Raw genomic sequence first — 23187 nt, 5'->3', positions numbered from 1 at the left:
AGGAGCAGGGAAAAGATACGGGATGTCAGTGACAGATCATCATGATGTCATCAGTACGATGGCAAGTATTCCTTGTAAAAATCAGAGCCATTGATTATGCTGTCAGGGATTTGGGATACAGAAAATATAGCTAAATCAAGGATTTCAGGCTTTCAAGTGGGGAGGAGATGGAAGTTAACAGAAGGAAAAGTTTGCTCTATGTGGCTGGATGGAGAATGCCAAAGCTAGATGACAATCCACACGCCTGCATGTAAACTTCTGACTAGCATTAGGATGCCCCAGAAAGAAGAAAGGACAAAGAGGGATAAACCCCATGGCTCTCCAGAGCAGGGGACAGTAAGAGCCAGCTAGCCAGATGGTGTGAAAAGTAGCTTGCATGGCATGTGAGCATAAAGCATGCACCTTTCCTGGTGTCTGTAAGAAATGTGTCCTTACATGCATTGCCACATGCAACCTTCCTATCAAATATAATGAAAGTCAGTCTGCTGTCTGTGAATGGGTAATGGTGCTTCCCCACCACTTCAAAGTCTATATTTCACTTTTTTTTTTTTCCCGTGATGTCGAAAGAGATGATTTTTCTCCTCTAAAAACCACAGCCACTGAGAAGTTAATGAAGGGCGCTGCTTTTGAAACGCCCAGGGGACTGATCCTGCCTCTTCCAGATTTGCTGTGACTTTTGCTTGGGAACCAAGCACTGCACTGGATCCTTACTGCTGATTAAGACTCAGAACTGTGAGCACAAGTGGCTGAGAAAGTGCGATGGAAGTGTCAGCACCTGACATTGTGTTGGCACAAGAAGGCAACACCAGTCTCACCATAGGTTTGTGTGCTTTGTTGCCCAGTGGTGTAGGGCACCACAACCTGAGCAGCCCTGTTCTTGGGTTGCATCTTACTTATTTGCATAATGCTGATGAGAAATACCTGGGTCCTTTCTGTGCCAAAGCAGTGAGACAACAAAGTCTTACTGTCTTAGAGGGGCCATACCAAGACAGCTGAAAAGGATGAGGGGGAGTGGGAACCAACTGAGAAAAGAGCCATGTGAAGTTGTCTTTTTGTTTTTAATTAAATGGTGAGGGAGCTTTAGGCCTGCTGAGTCCTGTAGTAAAGTATATTCAATAAGAGAAACTGAACAAAAGAATGAGGAAAGGAGAAGTGGTCATGGACAAGGTGGCAGGAAAGGAGGCTGAGTTGACGAAAAGCATCTTGTCCATGGTGGAAAAGGACTGTGAAGGACTGTTGGCCCCAGGGAGGTGAAATCCCCCACTACCACTGCAGAAAGCAGCCTGGTGTCGTCACCCTTGCCTGACTCCACCAAGAGCAGAGGTTGCTGCCACCTCTTGCACCTCATGCTGCTTTCCCTGGGGTGCCGGCTGCCAAGCTGATGTTGCTGGGAGGAGGAGGAGCCCTGGGGCCACAGGGAACTGGTTACCTCCCTTGTGCGTGTGTGGTCTCCCCTACATAAGCCTGGCCCTGAAGGCTTTTGTGGAAAAGGGCAGTCCCTGCTAGGACATGTTTCTGCTTCTTTATCAGTTGCTGTTGCTGGTTGCTTTATTGCAAGCAGATGCCATTTGCTCAGCTTATTGACTGGAAATTGCATGCAGCTGCACTGGGTAAAAGTGGGTCTGAATTATTTTACCTGCAAAGGCTATTTAAATGGAAAGCTTCAAACTCCCCTTCATCCTCCTATAACACTGCTTAATTTATAATTGAGACCCAGATTCAGAAAGCTCTTGAAACCTGTGCTTATAGGTAGTGGGGAATTGAGATTTGGCCAAATCTGATCTCCCTTAGTGTTACTTTGCAGTTACATGCTTCCTATGTGCCAGACAATATGGGATTATAGAGTAACTGATGCTACTGAGCGTGCTGCTGTAAAAGAAGTGATGTATTCCTTTTTCACAAACTTCTTCAAACGTGTCAGGTCTGTTAATGACCCCCCTCAAGTCACATCACTGCTTGAAAATATGTGACTGCAGAGAATGTTTTGCCATTAGTTTAGGAGAAAGCATATAGCTACAGTCACTGCAAATCTGACTCACCAATTCTTTAATAAACTGAACTAATTTGGGGCTGAAGTATTCAAGCACAGGAGAGTTCAACTTTCCAGAAGAACATAGTTTCTTATGATGTGTTGGAAGACTAGGTTTATTGTTTGCTTAGGTTAAAGGTTTTAAAGAAAAAAGTTAACTTAAATTGTAGTTACCACTTCAGCACTACAACCACATCTGTGGTTTTTGGTTTTTTGTTTTGTTTTGGTTGGTTGTTTTTTTTAAAGAAAAAACTGGAGCATGATTTTGGGGATGCAATGGAGGAGAGACTGCCTAACTTTCCAGATTTAAATTGAAGGGTCTCTAAGACAGCAGGCCCAGGCAATCAGAGAGCAATTAATTCCTCCAGAGGGAAGTTCACGGAATGTGAATTGGGTCTCTTCTCTGGAAGTGCAAGGGCTGACCCGTGGGATGCACAGGGAAAAAGCAGCCTCCTGCAGTGGGGGGTCTGATATTAGTCTGAAAATCCCCTATTTGCTTTTTCTATAAATAGGGGTTTTGAGAACAATTTTGAACTTACACATTGACATCCTGTTTTTTAACATCTAGTGCTCATACAAAGTGAAGCAATATGCTAGCAGACTTTGGTTTTATTGGATCTGCTTAATGAGGTTCGTGCAGTTTAGCCTGGCACGTTCTGCTTAGCAGAAGCAAGTTACCTTAAGGTCAGGTACCTCACAGGAGCCATTTCACTTAGACAAGACTTTCCTGGCCACTGTAATAATCACTTCTGTAAGACAATGTCTGTGCTGAAGTACCCTCCTCATTCAAAGATGTGTAATCATGCCAAATTCTGCCTGCCTAGTGGAAAAAGCTGGAAACAGAACTTAAAAAGGCTGAACCACTTTTCCAGGAAAATGTTAATCTACTCTGTTGCAAAATCAGTTCTCAGCTTACATTTATATTCCAGACAACAGGTTAACTCATCACTGAAATGTCAAAGGACACAATGTTTCTATTACTTACAAGAAGAGGATTACCAATATTACTGCTAAATGGGAAACCTTTGTGTTTAAGCTGTGATGTGCTTAGACACATATAGAAACAGCCTTAAGGGACCTGACAAATAAAAAATAGCAGGAGAAGATTAACACAAAGGCTTATGCAAAGAGGTTAAAAGAAAGTATTAACTTTTTCTTCTTCCCTAGAGTAGACTCAGATATTTCAAAGAAATTCTGACCTGTAGTTGGTAAACAGATAAATCCTTTTAATCTTACTGTTTATGAGAGGGAGAAGAAGGCTTGTTGGAGTAGCCTGGCAAAATTACAAGGATCCAGTTTCTTGGCCAGTGTCCACTATGGAACTCCCTTTCTCCTTACTGGGCGCATCAGACTGATGTACTGCATGCACCAAAACAGCTCCAGTAGGAGCAGTGACAACGCTTTGCTCTGAATAGCTCATGGAAAATACTAGGATGGTTCATTGCTGAATATTTCACAAACATGCTTGTGCAGGGTAGCAAGCAAATATATTTAGTACATTAATCTGTTTCCTTAGAAATTGATGCTGCTTTACAGGATATGCTGGATTGTGGCCTACTGCAAGCATTTCAGAGTAGCACAGACCTTGACAAAATAAGCATAATTATAGCATATGTAGAGTTCTTGGTTTTCCAATGCCACGCATTTGGAAATATATCTATTTCAATACACCAGCACAGAGAAGAGGACTTGCAAAAGGTCACAATATGAAGCTTCAGGAATTTCTAGGATGAGGAAAGCTCAGCCTTTACTTACACCACAGCAACTCTGTTAGCATCACCTAGAGTTTTGTGGCTGCAACAGTAAAAGTAAATAAATAAATAAATAAATAAATAAATAAATGGGTTGTGAATAGCTACATGGGTAGGCTGCAAGGAAAAAGAAAAGAACATTTAGAGATTACAAACTTCCTTTAAATGTAACTGTGCAGTAAATGTGAGGGAAGAATCGTGAAATTTGGGATTTTTTCCCAATTGACAATAAAATACAGCATCATAAAACTAGACAAATTCAAACTGTTGTTTTGTAGAGGGAAAAGGAAATCAGCTCTAAATGGCTCAGAATTCTAGCAGAAAAAATGAGTACTGGGGTCCCTTCATGGAATTCAGATGCTGTGATTCCTCAGGTAGATGTTAAGGTGAGGTTTGTGATGGGAGAACCAGAAATCATAAAAAGTCCTCCTTGGGGAAGCGGCAATAGCTGTTGCATCGAAGACCTGATGGTCCATCACCAGTATTGCATCTCCTGTGGCTCGTGCTGCCTGCTGCCTGCTGCCTCCCCCAGCTCCATCCAGGTCAGTACTGGACCAAGACTGGAGCTGTGAAGTCAGAGCTGCTACAGACTGCTTTTTTGAAGAGGCAGTTGGGGCTTTTGGCATATTCTGAACCATGGGACTCTGCAAAAGCAGGTGTATGTCAGTGCTCCTTTCCAGGACCAAAATAAGCATCTGTTTCATTCATTGCTCTCTTGTTAGTTAGTACAAGTATTTCAAGAACCATCCCTCTAGTTTGTACATGCTGAAATTCTAGGCATTTAGAAAAGCACTTAGAAATATTTACAGCTTATTTCAGCCAGAGGCAAGAACAGAAATTACTGGTAACGTTTTTAGGATATCTGAGAACACTGGATTTCCAGATGGTTTTCTGTTTCAGTGCAATTCTCCCATTACAACAGAAGGCCAGAGCGGGTTGACATGTCACCTGGAAAATTCTGGTTTGTTTGGGCTGTGGGTAAGATGATTTTGTGTGTTTCCATCCTACAGCATCCCAGCTAAAAGCTGCTGGGTCCTTAAGCTGTGTGTGAACTGTGCACCAAAGAACTCTGTTCACCTCTTCCTAAAGTGGAAGTTGCATCATTCAAAGAGCAAAATTAGTAAGTGAGGCCCTTTTCCCTTCAGGCCATATAATATTTTCTCACATCTCTGTATGTAATGAGCCATGAAACTTGAGGCCAAAGTTTTCTAGCACCAGTTAAGGACGGTTATCTCCCCAAACTCATGTGACCTTGAGGCTGTGATTCCACTTCCAGTGGCCAAAACATTCTAGGGAAAAAAAAGCGATGAAAATAAATACTGTATTCTTTAAACAACCCCCAAGCCGTTAGAGAGATTTTAGGAAACTGCTGTAAAGGAAGGCTGAACAACAGTAACATTCAAGAAATGGCAGGGGGACAGGGTGCTGTTCTAACTTCAGCAGAACAAATTAGTGGTGTAGCAGTACATAGGAGCTCAACGTCAATAGCAGAACACACAAGTATTAAATGATTAATGGGGCACTTGTCACAGTTTCTGCACGTTGAGTAAAGAAAGTAAGGCAGAAGTGTTTGTTTTTCAGCTTTGTGATCAGTACATTCATCCTTCCTGAAGCTGCTGCTCAGCTCAAGATCTTGTGATTCATCTTCTTGATCTGATGATTACAATCATTGCGCCACATATAATTTGAAATCCCTTGCCTTTATATTTTTATTTTTAGGCTGACCGTATGAAGAAATGATCATGCTCTAAGTTGGTTTCCATTTAAGGAACTTATCTGCAAGGAATGGATGGGTGTTACAGGAAGATTACATGGCAGATGGAGGAAGACATGGGTTTCTATTTTGATGTAATAGTAGATAAGAGGAATTGCACCTCTAAAGCAGCTCACTTGGGAGTGGGATTGGAGCACAGCAAATGAGGAGAATGGACCAGTGGATCTTCATCCAGTATCAAGAGAGGGGCAACACCACTTGGACAGGAGAGTGCCTGGAGGCTGGTAGGGCCATTTGTCTTCTCCTTTGATTGAGAGGAAGGTACAGTGTATCTTGGTATGTATGCTCGTGTACGTGTGCTCACTTCTGATAGAGCGCAATCACCCAACAAGAACAGCAGAAGTGAGCAACTGTCCTTCTTTCTATGCAAGGCCCAGGCAGTTTGTAGTCATCTGTGGATCCTTGCCTTCAATTTTCCTAATCTGTGCTGTAAAAAGTTCTTCCCCAAGCCAAGAAACACAGGCTTGAACCAGTTCAGAGTTTCTGTCAGCAGCAGCCGCCTGCACTATCAGCGCTGGGCAGGGAGCTGGCAAGAGGCCAGGGCTGTGGCGCTTTCAGCTCTGCTCCTGACTGCAATGTCTTGAGTGGGTTCAAAGTTGGGAAAAATGCCTTTGCATCTGTGAATATGAGCTTTTTACTTTTTTCTACAGCCAATATGTGTTTCTACATACAAATACTGCAAGTCTGGTGCTAGCAGTGCTATCTGTTACTGTAATAAATTATTCCTATTATGCAAAGACCCAGGTAAGTTTATAAAGAACCAGCCCCAAACTCTAACCTGATCTGTGCTGGACACCTCTGTAGGAGGTCTTAAGGGGGGGGGGGGGGGGGGGCGGGGAGCAGAAGTCATCAGCAGTACGGAAAGCTGCTTGTGAGTGAAGGCCATGCACTGTCTCCTTAATGGGCCCAGCTGAACATCTTTTGTTCCCACTGATGTCATCAAAGCTGAAGACCCTCAGCATCTACTAAAATGTGTCACAGAATGGACTCGAGTTGCTGGTGTGAAATATTTTCATATTTCTCAATAGGGACGATGCTATGGCTTAGATCTGATCTTGTGAAACAGAGGAAGGCATCAAACAGGCTGATCACCTATTCCCCATTCAAATATTAGCGCTGTCAGTGTAGTTAGAGAACTTAAATGCTTTCTCCTTTCTGCTCTATATTGCAAGCAACAAGATCTTTGTTTTTTGCCTAAAACTCCAAGTGACCTTCCTTTCAGGAGACTGTCTGAAAATCTACCAGAAAGGTTTTACAGTCCCATCTGACCTAGGTTTATCACTATCCCTGCATATTCAAAAGGTGCTTTGTTTTACAGCAGCTACAAAATAAGCACCTGGATTTCATAAAGTGACGTCTGTGGAAATCCCCTAATGTAATGTCTATGTATTACAGAACATTCTTGCATGTCGCAGAGTTGTGAATTTCACCTCTTCCATGAATTCTGCTTCTGCATCTTACCTGAGTGGTATTAGGCCTCAAAGGCTGTTGTTCAAGTGGGTTACATCATTTAGAAAGATGCCATTAGGGTATCATTATTGTGACAAGAAGGAATTACCAAGACTCTGATAAACTACTTCCCAGGATCTCCCCTTTGACTTTTCCAGTAAGGGTGATGATTTGAATCTTTTCTTTTACTCCATTATAGTTCAAAATCCAGCCTTATCTGTTCAAGAATGAATTTTCCTTTTTAGCAGTGTTTTTTAAAAGAAGCTGTTAGTTTCTAACTTCACTCTTACATGGTTGCATGCAAACTTGAAAACAGATTAAAAGTAAACAGAAAAATCAAAATAACTGAGAAAGAAATCTTTTAAAATCTATTGATAGAGAAACTGTTTTGAACTATAAGTCTTCGGATTTTTTTTCTCTGCAGGGTCCTTACATCCTTGAATGAAGAAAACCCACCAAGATTTGCTTTTATATTAATGTGTAGTCAAAACTTTCCTTAATGTAAATATCAGAATAAATTAATTCTGCACTATGCTTTGACTCAATGAGTCAGTGTTAATCTGGAGACTGTGATAGTGATCTGCAGATTTGTACAACAGTATGGAAAATAAAGAGCTATAGGTATATACCTATATACATATATATATATATTGTTTTTTCTTGGCTTCATCTATTCAGCTGATTTCTTCTTCCTTCCAACTTTAATTTGTTGCTCCAGAGGCTTTTCTTTTCTAATGAATTAATTTTGTGAGACTGTGAGCATGGTGTGGGTGGAGACCTCATGCTGAGCTCCAGCAAGTGGCGCAGAAACTGGGAACTCCACACACGGATGGTGAAATCTGAATCCGGCACCACCTGAGGAACCAGGAGCTTGCTTTGTGCTCGATTCTCACTGATGTCCAGAGGATGGTGCTACTTGTCTTGTTAAGAATTTCTTGTCTGAGTAAGAACAGCAAAAAAACTCTGTACTGTCGTGGCATTGTCTCCTCAGTGTTGTCTTTTTGTCAAAAGCACCCTCAATTCCAGAAATGAAAAGTGAATTACAGCAAATATTGACATGTGTCTGTTCTGATTTGTTAAAGATTAGTTTTAGTGGGTTTGCTGGGAAATTTGCATTAGGAATAAAATTCAAATGCCATTGCAGTGGAAATTTTAGTTCAATGTATTTTTCTCTTTCTTTCCCACAGGTCAGGATCTTTAGGAGAATGTGTTTCCTATAATACACTGCATTCCTTCTTGTGGCAAGGGACAGTACCATCTCAGGGTAGCCTGGTCCAGATGCATCTTGTCTTGACCACAGTGTGGTCTTGAAAGCTGCTACTTATAGCGTAGAATGGGGTGGTGTGAAATTAGCTAATAACACATTATAGGAGTTTCAGGGAAAATATGTTTTTCAATGGAAATACGTTTCTTTCACAAAACCTGCATTTTAGTAAAAACTGAAATTCTAACGGTTTTGACAACTTGTTTAGATTCTCCTTCACATTTGATGCAATCTGTGGAGTGAAGAAGTAAGCAAGACAGCTTTGTCATCCCTCTGGAGTCTACTGGCAAGTGATGTCAAGGAGAAAACTGGAAAATGTAAGTTTCCTGCCTTTTCCTGAACTCGGGACATAAGCTGTTGCTAAACTTAAACAAAATCCATGACTAAAAGCAGTTTGGACACACGAGGCTCTTAAATCTTTGGTGTTTGCAGGGGACAGCAGGTGTAGCCCAAATCCTTCTGTCTGTTCCACCAGGTTTATGAATGTGCTGCATTTGGAAATGATGTAAAATGAAATGGATATTTCAACACATCCATTGCCAGTGAGAAATGCCTCCTTGCCTTTACCAGAGGGAGCCTGTGGCTCACGGGGGCCGCTGAGCTGCCAGCAGCTTTCCCCTCCCTCCTGCCCAGCTTGAAAGCCTCGTGCTTCAGTCGGGTAACTTTGGACTTGGTAACTGATCATAGGATACTTTTGCGTGAACTACTCTTAGCTGATGATTGCATTTCAGATTCCTTTCTTTCACTCTCATATAATTTTCCTGGAAATCTGTAGGAGCCACCAAGCTCTCCCTGAGCTGCAATGAGATCAGAGACAAACACAGTCACTACGTCCCTTAACTCCTCCATCCCTGCTCGTTCCCTGCATAAAGTTTTCTCTTTTCCTCCAATTTCAGGAACACATGTAAATAATTAACTTACAAATTATACAAGCTTATCACACTGTATCCCAACAGATGGAGAAACACCATTAAGCTGATTTGTTCCAGCAACCACGTGCTAGACGCAGAAAAAAACAAGGAAACGAGAAGTTACCATTCCTAAGGCATGTAACTGATCTCATGGCTCCTATTGCTGCATGTGACATTACAGCTCATTTACTGTAATCTTAACTCTGACCCATCCAGCCCTTTCACCATACTCTGTCTCCTGTCAAACAGCTGTTGTGAAAGTTTATTTCTCCTGCAACAGGGCGATGTGGTTGCAGCATGTATCCAAATCATACGTAATCTAGCTGGTTCACATCACTCTAGCAACAGCATCGAGATGTGGGCATCCGTCCAGTCTTGCTCTCAGTAGCTCTTTTAGAAGCACTGCTTCAAGCATGGCTAGGGATCGTGGCTGGTTTGCTTGACCTCTTGGCCTGGTGAACTCACATACAAACCTCACCCCCTAATAACAGTGGTAGGCACAAGATGAAAGTGTTTTAATGCTGGGAAATGCTCTAGCACTGCGGTGTGCAGAGAAAGGGTTATGTAAAATGTGGATGTCACTTAGGTTATGAGGAGCTGCCAACCAGAATAGGAAAAAAATGTGTTTAATTTTTTTCAAATCAACTTGCTAAAAGTAGCTCTTGCTACTAGAACAACAGAGATATTGAAGCTGGGACTTTAATGAAAGCAAACCCATTTGCTGTTGCCCATGATACAGGCAATGGCCGGAAGAGAAGTGTGTGCTATACTGCCCACAATTCTTACGGAGCATTAACATTTCATTTCATTTGCCAAGGGAAATAAGTGCATCACTCAGGTAATCTAGTCAATCACATGTAAAGTTGAAACTTGTCTCTCTTGCTTGACAGTGAGTAAAAGAGTAATGCAACATTTGGAAACTGAGGAATTCCTGTGTTTTAGCAAAAGGATACTATGTCACTGGGTATCCACTGTTATTCTGCGGGAATTGTGCCAGGACACCACAGCAGCGTCTTGCAGAGATACCCAGAGGCTTTTCACTTGTTGACTTTGGTACCACTTGCAAACTAGCCACAGCAGATTGCAGCTCAGGTGAATTTGCCATGCCTCTTAGTGTGGGCTGCAAAAGCTACTTCGGCTCTGTGTTACTGCAGCTAAGCTGCTCCAGCCTGTTCTTTGGTACCCAGAACACAAGTACGTGCCAAGGGGAGTGGTGCCCTTTGCCTTTGCTGCGGCCCTTGAGCCAAACCTGAGGCTCTTATAAGTGACCAGCACCACTGCTCTGCACTTGCATTGAGTGCTGGGATGCCTATTTTGGGTAACAAGCTTTGCATCTTTGTTTTGGGGGCAAGGCTGGAATGTGAATATCTTACAGGGGAAATTTCTGCTTCTATACTTAGGAATTTTCTTTTTTTTGAGTGTCTGTTATTAGGACTGGCTTTTCTGCTCTCTGCTGGAGTGGTCCATGTAGTTGCACTCCCCCCAGAAGGCAGTGATGTCCTAGCAAGAGAGACAATGGGGCTTTGAAAGCATTTTCTGTGTGCGCATGTGGGCAGTGTGTGCAGTCTGTGGCTGTTATTCTTGACATGGGAAAGCTGCTTATCAAAGTCTTTGCTTGACCCTACACTATTGCTGTGAGCTCAAAGTCAAGCCAGTGAGGGGGTTTCACTGCTTTGGAGATACCTTTTGTATTCATAAACAGTCTTTGGTTGGGATTTTGAAGCTCTCCACAGTTTTAGCCTCTGGGCTACTCTCTTTTGGTCTCTTCCGGGTTGTTCCTAAGGGTTTTCACCCTGAACACCTGTGAGAAATACTTTTGAACTATTTACTCCTTTCTCATTTCACTTTGAGGGCTATATAAATCTTAGGCAAGTATTGCCAGATGACTATCTGACACCTCAATTCTAACTCACCCAAAGACTTGCTGTTTCCAGTACCTGTTGCTACTTCTGTAATTCCACAGCTTTTGTGCTCATGTAACATAGATATGCTTATATCTCCTCCCTACTATTTTTCTGGTACAAAAGCTTCCCTACAGTAGTTTCTATTCCACTGCTGAAACTCTGCGTTGACATTCAAGGGCTGTCTGGAGGGATATAGAACTGGTCTTTGCTCTGTCCTCCCCTGCTGCCATCTCCCAGCTGCCCCATTTTCACACTCCCATCCCAGCACACAGCACTTTAGGTACATCCCTGAAAGCTTGCAAAATCCTTCCCCCCAGCCCCCTACTCTCTGCTCCACCTTTGGAAATGCAAGTCTGGCTTCTTCTGGCATTCTCTGAGCCCTGTGCAACAGTGCATCTGTGAGGTGGCCGAGCCCAGCCCAGCCCTGCAGCCGCCCGAGCTCTCCATCCTGGCTGGGGCTGTTGCAGCTCCTCGGTGGAGCTGGCCCGGTGGGCAGCCCACAGGGGTGAAACACCCTTAATGCCCAGGTACATGTGTAATGCTAAATCAAGTGTGCATTTGGGCTTGGCCTATTTGGAGTGCAATAGCCTCAATTTAACTTTACGAGCAAGGGCTGTGTTATTTGCTGGTAATTAGTATGCTCGGTGCCGTGCTGAAATGCCACTGAAATGCCAGTTGTTGCTGGGTATTTCTGCTCTGCTTTTGTCTGTTAGGATGGTAATGAGGTGATTTACTGTGTCACCCTGTGCTGGACCCTGCTCAGCCTTCCTTCTCAGCGAGACCTACTTTAGCGGCTCACTTGCGCAATGCCTGTTTTTTGCTGTTACTCTGTGAGTTACTCTGTCGTTACCCTGTACAACTGGGACAGTGACTTTATTGAGATGTATTCCAGGCAATTTTTTCAATGTAAGTATTTATGGGCAGAATTTTCAAATATTACTTAGGAGCACAAATCCTGTTGAATGTCAGTGTGATTCAGATTCCTACAAGAACATTGAGAAATGCAATTTTGCACGTTAATAATGCCAAAAAACTGGCTATTGGTGTGGTTTGAGTAGATGGCAGGCTAATATGAGTTCCCTGTAGAAACATCTTCAGCCTCGGCTAGGCTTGTATGCCCGTATGCTGTATTTAGCTGAGAATAAAGTAGATTTTTGAATTCTAAATTATGAAGTTGCAAAGTAACATTTAGAAAAGAAGAAAAAGAAAAGTATTATTATTCCTAGCTTTTATTCAGTATGAAACCCTACTGCTTTTGAGATTTTTCAAAAGCTTTCTTTTTAGTGCAAGATACTACTACTTTTTTAAGCCTTTAAGCTTTCTTTTCAAATTGTCTCATGATTGGCATTCTAACTAGGAAGAGAAGTATTTGCAAATAATAATAAAAAAAAGTATGAGTGATGGTTGCTCACAGTGTCTGCATCCACAGCAGAAGGCCAGAAAAAGAAGGGAGAAGGAAAGGAAAAAGTATTCTTCCTGACTCACTGTTTAAATGATAAAATGCCCATTAATAGGATCATATTATAGAATTATAATTCTAACCTTTTCAAACGGTTTCCATCATTGCAGATCTTGCAGCTGGTGCAATTACAGTGTGGCATAAACATTTTGCTGAAGAGTTTGATTTAATTATAGCAAGACTTTTTGTAAGGTCAGTGCTATGGTACAGAACTGATGCTCTTCAGGCATTCGCTCTAATTATAGTTTTGTTCTTGATGCTGGGCCTGACTGATCTTCATGTGTTATGTGGAGTCACTCCTGTGCTGTGTCAGTGTTAGATCACTTACTGATTAGAAATAATGAATCTAGGATCTGGTTTTATCCCTGGGACAGCTGCTTGCTCACGTTTTGGTGTGTTTTCTTTCCTCCAGTGGATGAGACTTACCGTACCTGGTCATGAAATGGGGATGCTGGGCTGGAGGTGGTAGTATATTGTTGGAGAGGTGTCACATGGATAGTAAGACTCAACCAGATGGTGTATCCCAGGTGCTGCCTCCCTCCTGCACTGTGACCCTGTGTACCCAGTGAGTTGCTTGGTGGATCTGGGTCACCAGCTGAGTTTCATTTGAAGGGGTCATGATGCCGAAGAGAAGCCATGTCACTGTCCTGTTCATGCCTGAGGCGCAGGCCAGGTATCTGCCAGGAGTGAGCTCTGCGAATCCTCATGCCTGGTGGGTGAGATTTTGGCAGAAGTCTGCAGTCCCACAGGCACAATTTTGTGTTTTGAGTCTTGCCCTCTGTCCTGTAACTCCTTTGCAAAAGCACCCACTCCCCTGCTAGTGTTGGTTTTGATAAGCCCCTTCTAGATGCTAATGAAAGCATTACATCAAACTGACCTCACAGCACTACCTGCACATTTTTACCCCTTTTTGGTTGCCTTTCTCGCTGTGACAGATCCTGTTATTTGGCCCAATCCAGAATAGCTCAAGAGCATGTAATACACCAAAAATACGGGAAGCAGAATGGGTTTGTAAGGAACAAGTTGTGCTAGACAAGCTCCATTTTCCTTTCCCCCTTTTTTTCTATATAATTACAAAACTTGATGGTGTTGGGAGCAGAACAGGCAGGATTGCTGATATGTCAATATAGTATATGTGTTCTAGAGACAAATGAAAGAAAGCAGGGGGGAAAGAAAGGGATCTGAAGGGCATGGACATTGCAAAGGGGAGGGAAGGAACATACTCTGGTGCATCTGCTTTGTGTCATGCCTCCTTAATCATGTGCACTCTGCTTGGCAGTGCTAATGGGGGTATACAGACACCTCCTTTTGCATCTTGTCTCCTCTGCTTTTCCCCAGCAGAGAATCCCTGTGAAAGCCATCTAGTCCCACCATCATCAAATATTTTGTAACTAGATCTTAACAGTTCCTTCTTGCCAGTTAAGGACTGTTCTCCACGTCATATTTCCTTTTTGTTCCTGCACAACATGACATCTTGTTTTAAATGTTTCCATCAACTGGACTTCTGGTACTCTTCCCTCAGGAGACTATCCCAGTCTTGTTCTAAAGGAAGCACCATTAGAATTTCTTCTCCAATACTCAGCAATTTTTTTCCTTTGCTAAGCCAGAGAACGCTGCTATAGGAGGGAGCCTGCAAGGGAAGGGGAGGAAAGGGTGGAGCGAGGTGGGAAAAAGTAAAGAGGTGAGAAATAAAAAGAGTGTGAAGGCAGAAATACTGATAACTGGCTGGACATCTGAGAGCCTAGTGAAATTAAACATTTAATCTTCATTTCTTGCATCCTCTACTTTGCATAGCAGCAGGAAGGAAGAAAATGTTCTTACATTAAGAAAAGGAAATTAAAACTCTACTGATGTTTTTTTCTGGTGCTGAAGAACTCTGAAGTGTGAGGGTAGAAAAGAGAAATGGGTTGATATCCAGGGCTGGCATTTTTGAAGGCACCTAAAGAACTTTGGTGCTGAGCTCTCCCTAAAGCCCTAGAAGAGTGGAGTGACAAGCAACATAAGCTCTTTTTCAGAATCCTCTCCTTAGCGTGTTAAAGCAGACAGGGAAAGCAGAAGGCAGACAGAGCGGTACAGCTATCCATGTAGTGATTAGTCCTGAGGTTGGCAGAAGTAATAATCAATTATTTGTTCTGCAGCTTTGTCTGTGACCTGCATGTGTATTCCAGGGCCCCACTGAGCAAACACACAGGGAAAAGATAGTCTCAAGGAGCTTGCTTAAATGTCTTATTCATTACATTAATTTTTGCCTGAAGAGTGTTTTTTTCCCTTGGGGATGGAGGCCTTAAGATATGGTTCAAAGGAGTGTGTGGAACTTAGCTAAGAAGCTGTCCCTGAAATTAATGATAGAGTTGAACTAAACCCTTTGTCCCCTTTGGAAATCAGCCACTGACACTCAGATAGGTTTGCCCCATGGTAAAACCCTTTTACTTCCTAATGATTGAATTGGCCTTTTGGGTTTACCCTAAAGGGTAAACATACCCCACGGTGCCATTCAGTACTGCATATGTATGGCAGGCAGGAGAGAGAACCAAGCAGCTTCAAGAAATATGAAGCAGTATGGCCTTTTATATAAAATGAAGCTGTGAGCAGAGTTTGGGTCACAGATGCTGGTCCAGTCCTTCAAGTTCAAGACACATTGGCGCAAAAGCTTAGATTTCAGAGCAGTGCTGGCAATTGAATTGCAGCTCAGTACTGGGAGCTGCTGCTGTTTCTATTCAGGGAGTGCAGAAAAATTCAGAAATCTTGAACAGATCAACAGGAAAATGGCTGTTTGAAAACAATATCAGGTGGATTTAAAGTCCAGGTAATGCTGGATATTGTCCCAGTTTAGAGTCGCTTAAACAAGGAGATCCTGAGATACAACCCTCTTCTTCTCATCCTTGTCCTTTCTTCTCCATATCCTTATTTCTTGCCCCAAAAGACTAATAAAGGGAACTGGCACCACTGATTTGATACCTTCCTCTTCATGTGCTTGAAGAACCAGACCTTTGGCTTAAATGCCCAGGGCTATGACTCTGCGTGTCCTGGAGGAAAATGCTAAAGGACTTCTAGCCTGGCTGCTCTTGCATGAGCTGAGAGGACTCCTGCAGACTCTGTCTATGCCAGCATTGCTGGTGTCAACTCAAAGCCAGCCAGGGCAGAAATCTAGGAGGGGGAAATAGGAATTCTGCTGTGCTCCTCCCTCACCAAGACTGTTTTTAATGTTTGCTTGTTTAGATTGCATTCTGTGGGAAGTCCAGGAAGACTGAAAGCTGTTTTCACAAAGAAAGAGGCTAAGGTCTTCTGACCGAGGAAGGATGAAAATTTGAATGGAGTAATAAAGCCAGATAGTGGGGACTATTACCGTGAGTGGGCTCTGGTTAGTCTCTCAAGCTCCTCTCTTTAGGTGTAAACTACAGGGGTGGAGATGGGAAGAGGAGGAATGACAAAGAAGGACCCTGGAGGCATTTGAACCCATTTCCTGCCCTCTTCTTGGGATGAAATCAGATATGGAGCTTTCAGAGACTGCCTCCACCACCCTCCCTGCTTGTTTTATGAACAGGGATCCCAGAGTCTGGTTAGAGCTGTGCGAGGCAGGGTTCACCTCTATGTGGTACTTGAGGTAGAGGAGGGAGATGGTGGGTGAGGCCTCCCCTTTCCTCCATCACGTGCTGGGAATCGGGTGATGCTGGAGCCTTCCTGCCCCTTTGTCCTTGAGAGGGGCTGCTCTTCTGCAGGGGCAGCTGATGGCAGCAAGCATGCCAGGTACCTACAGGGCTCCCAGCCTGGCATGAGAGGTGGAGCGATGTAACCTTAGACGGATCTTCTCTGGCTTCTCTGGCCTCTTGTGGGGATTCTTCAATAGGCCACTTCTCATTCCTCACTGCAACTAAACTGTTAGCTAAAGAAGCTGTTAACTGAAGGACAAAAACATTCTTCCCTAAATGGTGGGGTCACCTGTTCCCATCTCACACCTTTTAACAAAACCAGTGCCACAAAAACTCCAACTTGATCATCAGAAAACAAAACCCAAAGGGAAACACCCTGGAGATCTTAATATTCCTGGTTTCATGTGGCATCTCCATATATCCTGATGCCACTTTGCCCTTTACTAAGCAGCATATGTTGCCACCTCCTACAGAAATGGTGGACTCCTGCTTTTTCTCCAGAGAACTGGCTTTTACCACAGGAGGAAATCACTTTATGAAGATTTACAGTCTCATTGTCTGGAGAAATATGATGCCACAGGATGATCTTTCCCTTTTTTATTATTGTTAGACCACTGCTCAGTACCTCTCTCCTATTAAACTGCCACACTTGCTGGGATCCCTTAAGAGCTCCCTCACTGTACATGGTGATCAGGCGAACAGACATGACCAACTCAGATCTTTCTGGCTCTGACAACCTGAACCAGGCTGATGTACAACGAGTTGGAAGACTGGCAGACTAAATCCATTAGCAGCTCTTGAGTCACGGTACTAGTCTTGCAATTTCCTTTGCTACTAACATTGCCTTTTTTGCTTGTCTGGTTTGTACCCTAATTTTCACCAGTTTCACCCTTTGCATGGGCAGGTGGGACCATCCATTGAGCAAGTCTTTTCTAATCCAGTACATTTCCCACAGTATCCTGGTGAGTCAGACTTTTTTCAGGATAGAGCTGTGCTTGCAAAATGTCACGTGTTGTTCCGTGCAGTGGGACAGACCCTCCCTCTGGATATCAAGCTTCATGTTTTACAGTGATATATCGTTCTGCAGCGAGCACAGGTGGGCTGAGTCACAGTATTAACAATGTCTGATTGTTTTTAATCAGGCAGACCAAGTGCCACCTTCAGAACCAGCTCCACATCAAAAGGCTGCAAAGCATAGGGCTGAATGTTTATTTTCTTTAGTGATTAGCTCCATTCTCTTTGCATTCCAGACAAACAGCATCCCCACTGTTTTCTGACTCAAAGCAATATATCCCCTTAGCATGTGGCATGCCAAAATTAACCCCTAGGCAACAAAGTGACAGGAAACAAAGGATTGTTTGTTAAACAAAAATCTATTTATGCAGGATCAGACATCCAGACACGACAAAATAAGTTCCTGTATTTATCAGTGATTGTGTAATCCTGCTTTGAAGCTACAACAATGAACCTATAAAGATGAATGCATTTTTGGGTTAAAAAAAAAATAAAAATCTGTCTTTGAAACAGATGATTTTGCAATCAGGACAGCAGGTGAAAGCAGAGCTAGATGTTCAGCTGATGAAAGTCAGTATAATTCCCTTCAAAAGTTCTGGTTATATCTGTACCTACTGCAAATCTAACTCAGAGTATTTTGAACTTTAAGCATTGTCCCAATTTGAAGAAAGTGATTCTTTAAGATAAAGTCTGACTTCCTTCATTTTCTCTGTGTTGGATATAATGGGGTAAGCTTTAATATATTTAGATGTTTTCTCATGTATAGACTCTTGAGCTGCAAGCTGAAGGGAGATTATTTTCATGGTTTTTCCCTGTTAAAATGCTGGCACAGCACCAGTGAGCAGTAGGACCAGCAGAACTGGCCCTCCCTGCCTTCCTTGTTGCCTCAAGCTGTAAAGTCCTGTCGTGTTACATTTTATACAGTGCTCAGTAAGCTGTTGAAATGCAGTTGCCGAACACACTGTTAAGAAAGTTTCCCTCTCCCCTTGTTTTTTATTTCCCTGTGCCTTGTTCTGCTCATGAGGTCTGCTTTTTTAAACCCAACTGCTATTCTGGCTTGAAGGAATTCCTTTTTTTTCTGGGAATGAATCCATCTTTCTGAATCTGCCTGGTTGGCAGGTGATGTCTCCTGCCCATTGCATTAGCCTAGGTGTATTCTGAGTGTTCAGAGCTCCTTGAGGATTACCTGGATATCGTCGTAAGTACGACAAGAAGTCTCGTCTTGCAAAAGAAACAGTAAATTGCATGTTACTATTTTGTGCTCTAAAATGGAAAGAAAGGGATGACTTAACTATATGTGACCTTGCCTTGATGGAACTAAGTGACTTCTTAAAGCTCTTTTCATCTCTATTTTCACTTAGTCTGTGATAAACACATGTTGTGACACATGTGCATTGTGTGTATATTTTACCTTTATGCCCTCCTGCAAGACCTTTCCTCTAATGTCTTCTCTTGCCTGCTTTTTCTGGAGCACACATTCTGTGAGGGGCAAAAAGGGAGGAAAGCCTGTTCAAGTCTGTCCTGTGTGTCAGTACTGTCCCCTCTCCTTTCTCACTAATTGAGCTTGAAATGGCTGGTGAGAAAGGGCTAAGGTAATAGATTAAGGTGTCTCACAATTCAGTGAGCTGCCTTGATCTGAAAGGGAGTGAAAAGGCAGAGGGACTTGCATTCAGAGATGATGAGCCTGATATGGAAGTATCATTTTTGTGTTTTGCAGGTCATACTACAGAGAAGTCTAAAAGATGAGTTGATCAAATGGATGAGCTTTCTTCATTGTGAAGGAACCTCTAAAGCAAGTGTTTTTGAGAGGTGTGTTGAGGGCCCCAGGGAAATGCTCATTAAATTAAATATTCACAGCTCTATTCATTACTTGACTTGACTTACACTGTGCAGTGCTTAGTGATGTGCAAAGTTAGGACCTCCTGTGCTTGGTGCTGTTTACAGGAAGGAAAAATTAAAATTGCCCTTGTACAGACCTTGAAATTGTAATACGTAGGGAGCAAATGCGCCTGTAGTCTTTGGGGCAAGGAGCTTTGCCGTGAGAATAAAGGAGAAGGAAGAACAGCTTTAACTTGTTAAAATGAATTGATGAGATGTGCTGGTGGGGTGAATGGTGAGGTTTCATTTCAAGAGACAGAAGGTATGGTAGGACACAGCTTTTGAAGGTTGTAAAAACTCAGCAGGAAGGAGTCTCTGCTGCTAATTTGACACTTGTGCCAAGCAGCTTTTGGCTCTAGGAGTTAAACATCTTCTCCTGCCCCAGGGGTGGGGGGATTATTTAAGAGGTGGAGACTGGAGAGCAATGTGCAGATAACATTGCATACAGTGGCATATCTGGCATTTCACACTGGAGGAAGCAGTTTCTTCAGTGATGTTCGGTGAGATTTTCAGCTCTTGGGGTTGCTGCAGAGCTTGAAGCAGCTTGTGAAAGATAATTGCACAGTGTGAAGGAAGAAGTTCTGAGCACGCAGAGAGACCAAAGTACACATGTCCTGCACAATGGGGGGGAAAGATATTTCACCAGAAAAAGACAGGCGATGTGAGAAATCTTTGTAGTTAGCTTGTGAGAACTGGAATAGGAAGAAGTTATGTGACCAGGGAGAGAAATCAGTCCATGACAGGGCTCCTGAATGTGCCATAGCAAGAAAAGGCTACAAAGATGAAGAGACAATAGTCACTAACCATATTAGAGTGACCAGGGTGCTTGAGAACTCACAGCATCAATATCTTTACAGATGTTTCTGCCTGAAGAGGAGCAATGAAAATCTTTGGAAGAGGACAGGCTGATCGCTCAGGAGGATGTGAACTGAAAAGGCAGATAAATTTTGAGTTTCATAGCTGGTGCTGCTATGCCCATCATGTGAACCTCTGGAGATTTTGGAACACAGGTTATCTGTGGCTTGAGTGAATTATAAAAGGGTGACATTTGAAGTAGTTATCAATATTGATACATGACCTCACAGCCTCCTTACTGTGATTAAGGAGAGGCTAATGAGTTCATGTATCCGTTTGACAAGTTGCTATTGTTTCTTCCAGTGTAAATCATCCTGTTCTTTTATTACCTCTGTTGGTTTTGTTTGGTCACTTAGCGTTGTTTTGTTCCCCAAGGCTTCAGTACTGGTATATGCATTATTTTCTGTCAGCAGCTGATTTTGCCACTAAGATGATCACAAAACTGAAAGCCATAACCCTTTGGGGAAGGGTCAGGAGTGGCAAGTCAGATACAATATGTGCATTTAAAAGCTACAGTAGGATGTGACAAAACTTTCTGGGTTACATCAGAAGAAACAAAGGTGGGAGGCTAGAAACTGGCATTCCTCCCATGCCAAGAGGCTAGCTAACAAGTCACAGGTGGTCATAGCAGGAGCATGGGAAGAACATGATTGTAATGGATTGTGGTGATAGCTTGTGTGCACTTGCATGTTTTGCCTGCTTGTTTTTCCCAGCAGTTCTTAAAATATTTTACATAGCTTGCTGTTTTGTTCAGGTAGAGTGCAAACTGGGAATTACCAGAGTGCAATGTCCATTTTGACTGCTTGACTGGGTTTTACCCTCCTGCTGTCCTTTTACTTTCAGCTTGGTCTAATACCCTTAGGGGATGTTGGCCTTGCTGCAGTAATCCTTCCTCACTGCACAGACCTACTGAGGTGACTCAGGTGGGTATTTGGTGAAGATCATTGACTCGAGAGTGCTCCCATCATATTGCAAACACTCCAAACTACTGTCTTACTGCTGCTCAGGAGAGAAAAAAGTGTTTTTCATGTGAGAAATTACCTGGCAACTAAACCTCTTACTAGAGGGTGCTTGTTGCCCACTGGAGCTGGTCACCTGAGAAACAGGGCTGTGACTGTTGGGCAGAAGCTCTTCTAGTTGCTCTGTTGGGCAAGAGAGGAGGGAGAAATCTTCAAATCCACATATGGATATTCAGAAGCATGAAATGGAGGAAAGAAATTTTTTCTTGAATGCAAATGGATCCTCAAGGGCTTAACAGAGCAAAAGCCTCAAAATACTTGTTCTGCCAAGGAAAGTACAATAGCATGTTCAAAATCCCTGCACAAAGTCTCCTGGTTTGCTTACATGGGATGAGAAGTAACCTGTATCCTGTAATCTCGCTCATAACACAGACCCAATTTTGTCTTAAAATGACTTGTTTGGTGTTTTTGGGTGTGGGGAAGGAGAACATTGTCACTGTTACTCCTATCAGTTCAGTGCTTCTGTAGAGATTGCATCCCCAGACTGGTGAGAAGGTAGAAGTGTGTTAAACTGCAGAGGAGCCTGAGGGGGAGAGGCAGTTGGCCCACAGGTCCCAGTGTGGAGGGAAGGTTTTTCATCCAGATGTGGTGAATGATGGGAGGAGGGAGAAGACTGTATCCATGGCACCAGCTCTCTGCATTGGCTCTCAGTTTCCCACGCTCTGTACCCAAACCATGGATTGTCTATGCCACAGAGGAAGAATTTGCTTGGATCTGGCAGGGCTACTTAACTGAGGTGCAGTGCTTCACCAATCCAGAAATGCTGTTTGTTTGTCTAACTCACCTTCCAACTTATTACCATGACTAATAAATCCTTCTGAACCTGATTCAGGTCTCTGCATCACATTTCTGGAACAGGAATGCAGCCAGGGCCATTCTGCATTTAATGCTGATTTTATCTTCGTTTTATCATCGTTAGCTGTGCAGGATCTGAGGTGATTTCTCCTAGAAGCTGTGCATCTGCACGTGCTCCCAAGTGGTTGGCTTGGAAAGCCTCTTGGTTGCCATGGGCTACTGCCGAAGGCAAGGAGTAGGCTTTTGGGTTGGCCTGCACCAGACCCCACACAGCTGAGCACTGGGGGGGGTGTTGAGGCGAGGCTCCAACACTCAGCTGCAAGCAGCAGGACCAAATGAAGTGATGAAGCCTGGCAAAACTGACTCTTTGTGGGGACCTTACTAGACTTCCTAACTTATTGTAAAATACCCAACAGATTTCCCACTATTTAGGATGCTCCAGCCCACTCCATGCCACAAATTACAAAATTATATTCTGCAATATTGAATTGGAACACTGGCTTAGTCAGGGTACCTACCCAGACCGAACCTGAGCCCTGTAAAAGCGACTGAGATACGAGGCACCCACAGTTTCCGCTGCTCAGGTTTGTGGCTGACCAGCGTTTCTGAAAATGAGACCAGTTTGACCTAAAAAACGAAACTGACCAAACCTTCGGCAACTTTTAAAATAACTTCACATTAATCTCTTTGCCCTCAATTTCTTTAGAAGCTAATGAGTTAGTATCCTGAAGGAGTGTATTGTGATAATTCACAGTGGCAATGCTCTAAGATCCTTGAATGGAAATATTAGAGAAATGGCCAGTTGTGTAATTTTTCAAGAAAAGGAAAAGAGGAAGGGAAATTGCAGTGTAATGGTGCCTGGACAAGGGTGGGAAATAGTAATTCAATATGTAATGATTGAGCCGTCTGCAAGATACTGTGGAAAAATGCTTATTAGCAACACATTTCAAAAGACCTCTCATCTGAATTGCTTTGCAATATAAAGTACTTGATAAGTTGTTAAAGAAAATAAGAATATTCTGCACAGGCTTCTCTAATTATGCCTAACTGTAAGTTTTAACTGAGCAAGGAGCTCCATCTGCTTCAACAATACGATTTATGATATAGTAGCTTGGCATCCTCAGAGTGCCTCAGAACAGTGAAATGCAGTAGCATATGTAAATACTTCCTAATTATGCACAGCAATGGGAATTCACAGATGGGTAACACTGCCATCTACCAAAGGCCTGCTACCTATAAATCCTCCTTGAAACAGTCTTGTATTACAATGGATTCTGGTAGTTTTGGGGATGGATTGTTAAGATTCCATTATCTAAATTGTGTTTCAGGCATGGGTGGGCTTGAGCTTGCTTTTATAGGAGGATGTATTGCAGACAATGGCATGAAGTACTTAACTGCACTGCAGAATACGGCTGCTACCCTATTGCTGCAAAAG

General features: G+C 43.0%; 2 long non-coding RNA genes across 2 annotated transcripts in view; both read left to right on the top strand.

The window, feature by feature from the left end:
- LOC114013248 (uncharacterized) overlaps nucleotides 1-6336 on the top strand; it is a 53985-nt gene extending 47649 nt beyond the window's left edge. Inside the window, exon 3 of the long non-coding RNA XR_008746694.1 lies at nucleotides 5500-6336. This is a non-coding gene — a long non-coding RNA (uncharacterized LOC114013248). The remainder of the gene's footprint in view (nucleotides 1-5499) is intronic.
- Nucleotides 6337-6408: 72 nt separating this feature from the next.
- Nucleotides 6409-21908, top strand: LOC129784226 (uncharacterized). Its single transcript, XR_008746690.1, has 3 exons — nucleotides 6409-8584; nucleotides 18923-19014; nucleotides 19941-21908. It is a non-coding gene; the product is annotated as an uncharacterized LOC129784226 (long non-coding RNA).
- The last annotated feature ends 1279 nt before the right edge of the window (nucleotides 21909-23187 follow it).

Source organism: Falco peregrinus, chromosome 3, assembly GCF_023634155.1.
Source record: "Falco peregrinus isolate bFalPer1 chromosome 3, bFalPer1.pri, whole genome shotgun sequence".
NCBI classification, from domain to species: domain Eukaryota; kingdom Metazoa; phylum Chordata; class Aves; order Falconiformes; family Falconidae; genus Falco; species Falco peregrinus.
The sequence above is the reverse complement of the archived record's forward strand: the minus strand, read 5'-3'. Positions and strand labels throughout refer to the sequence as shown.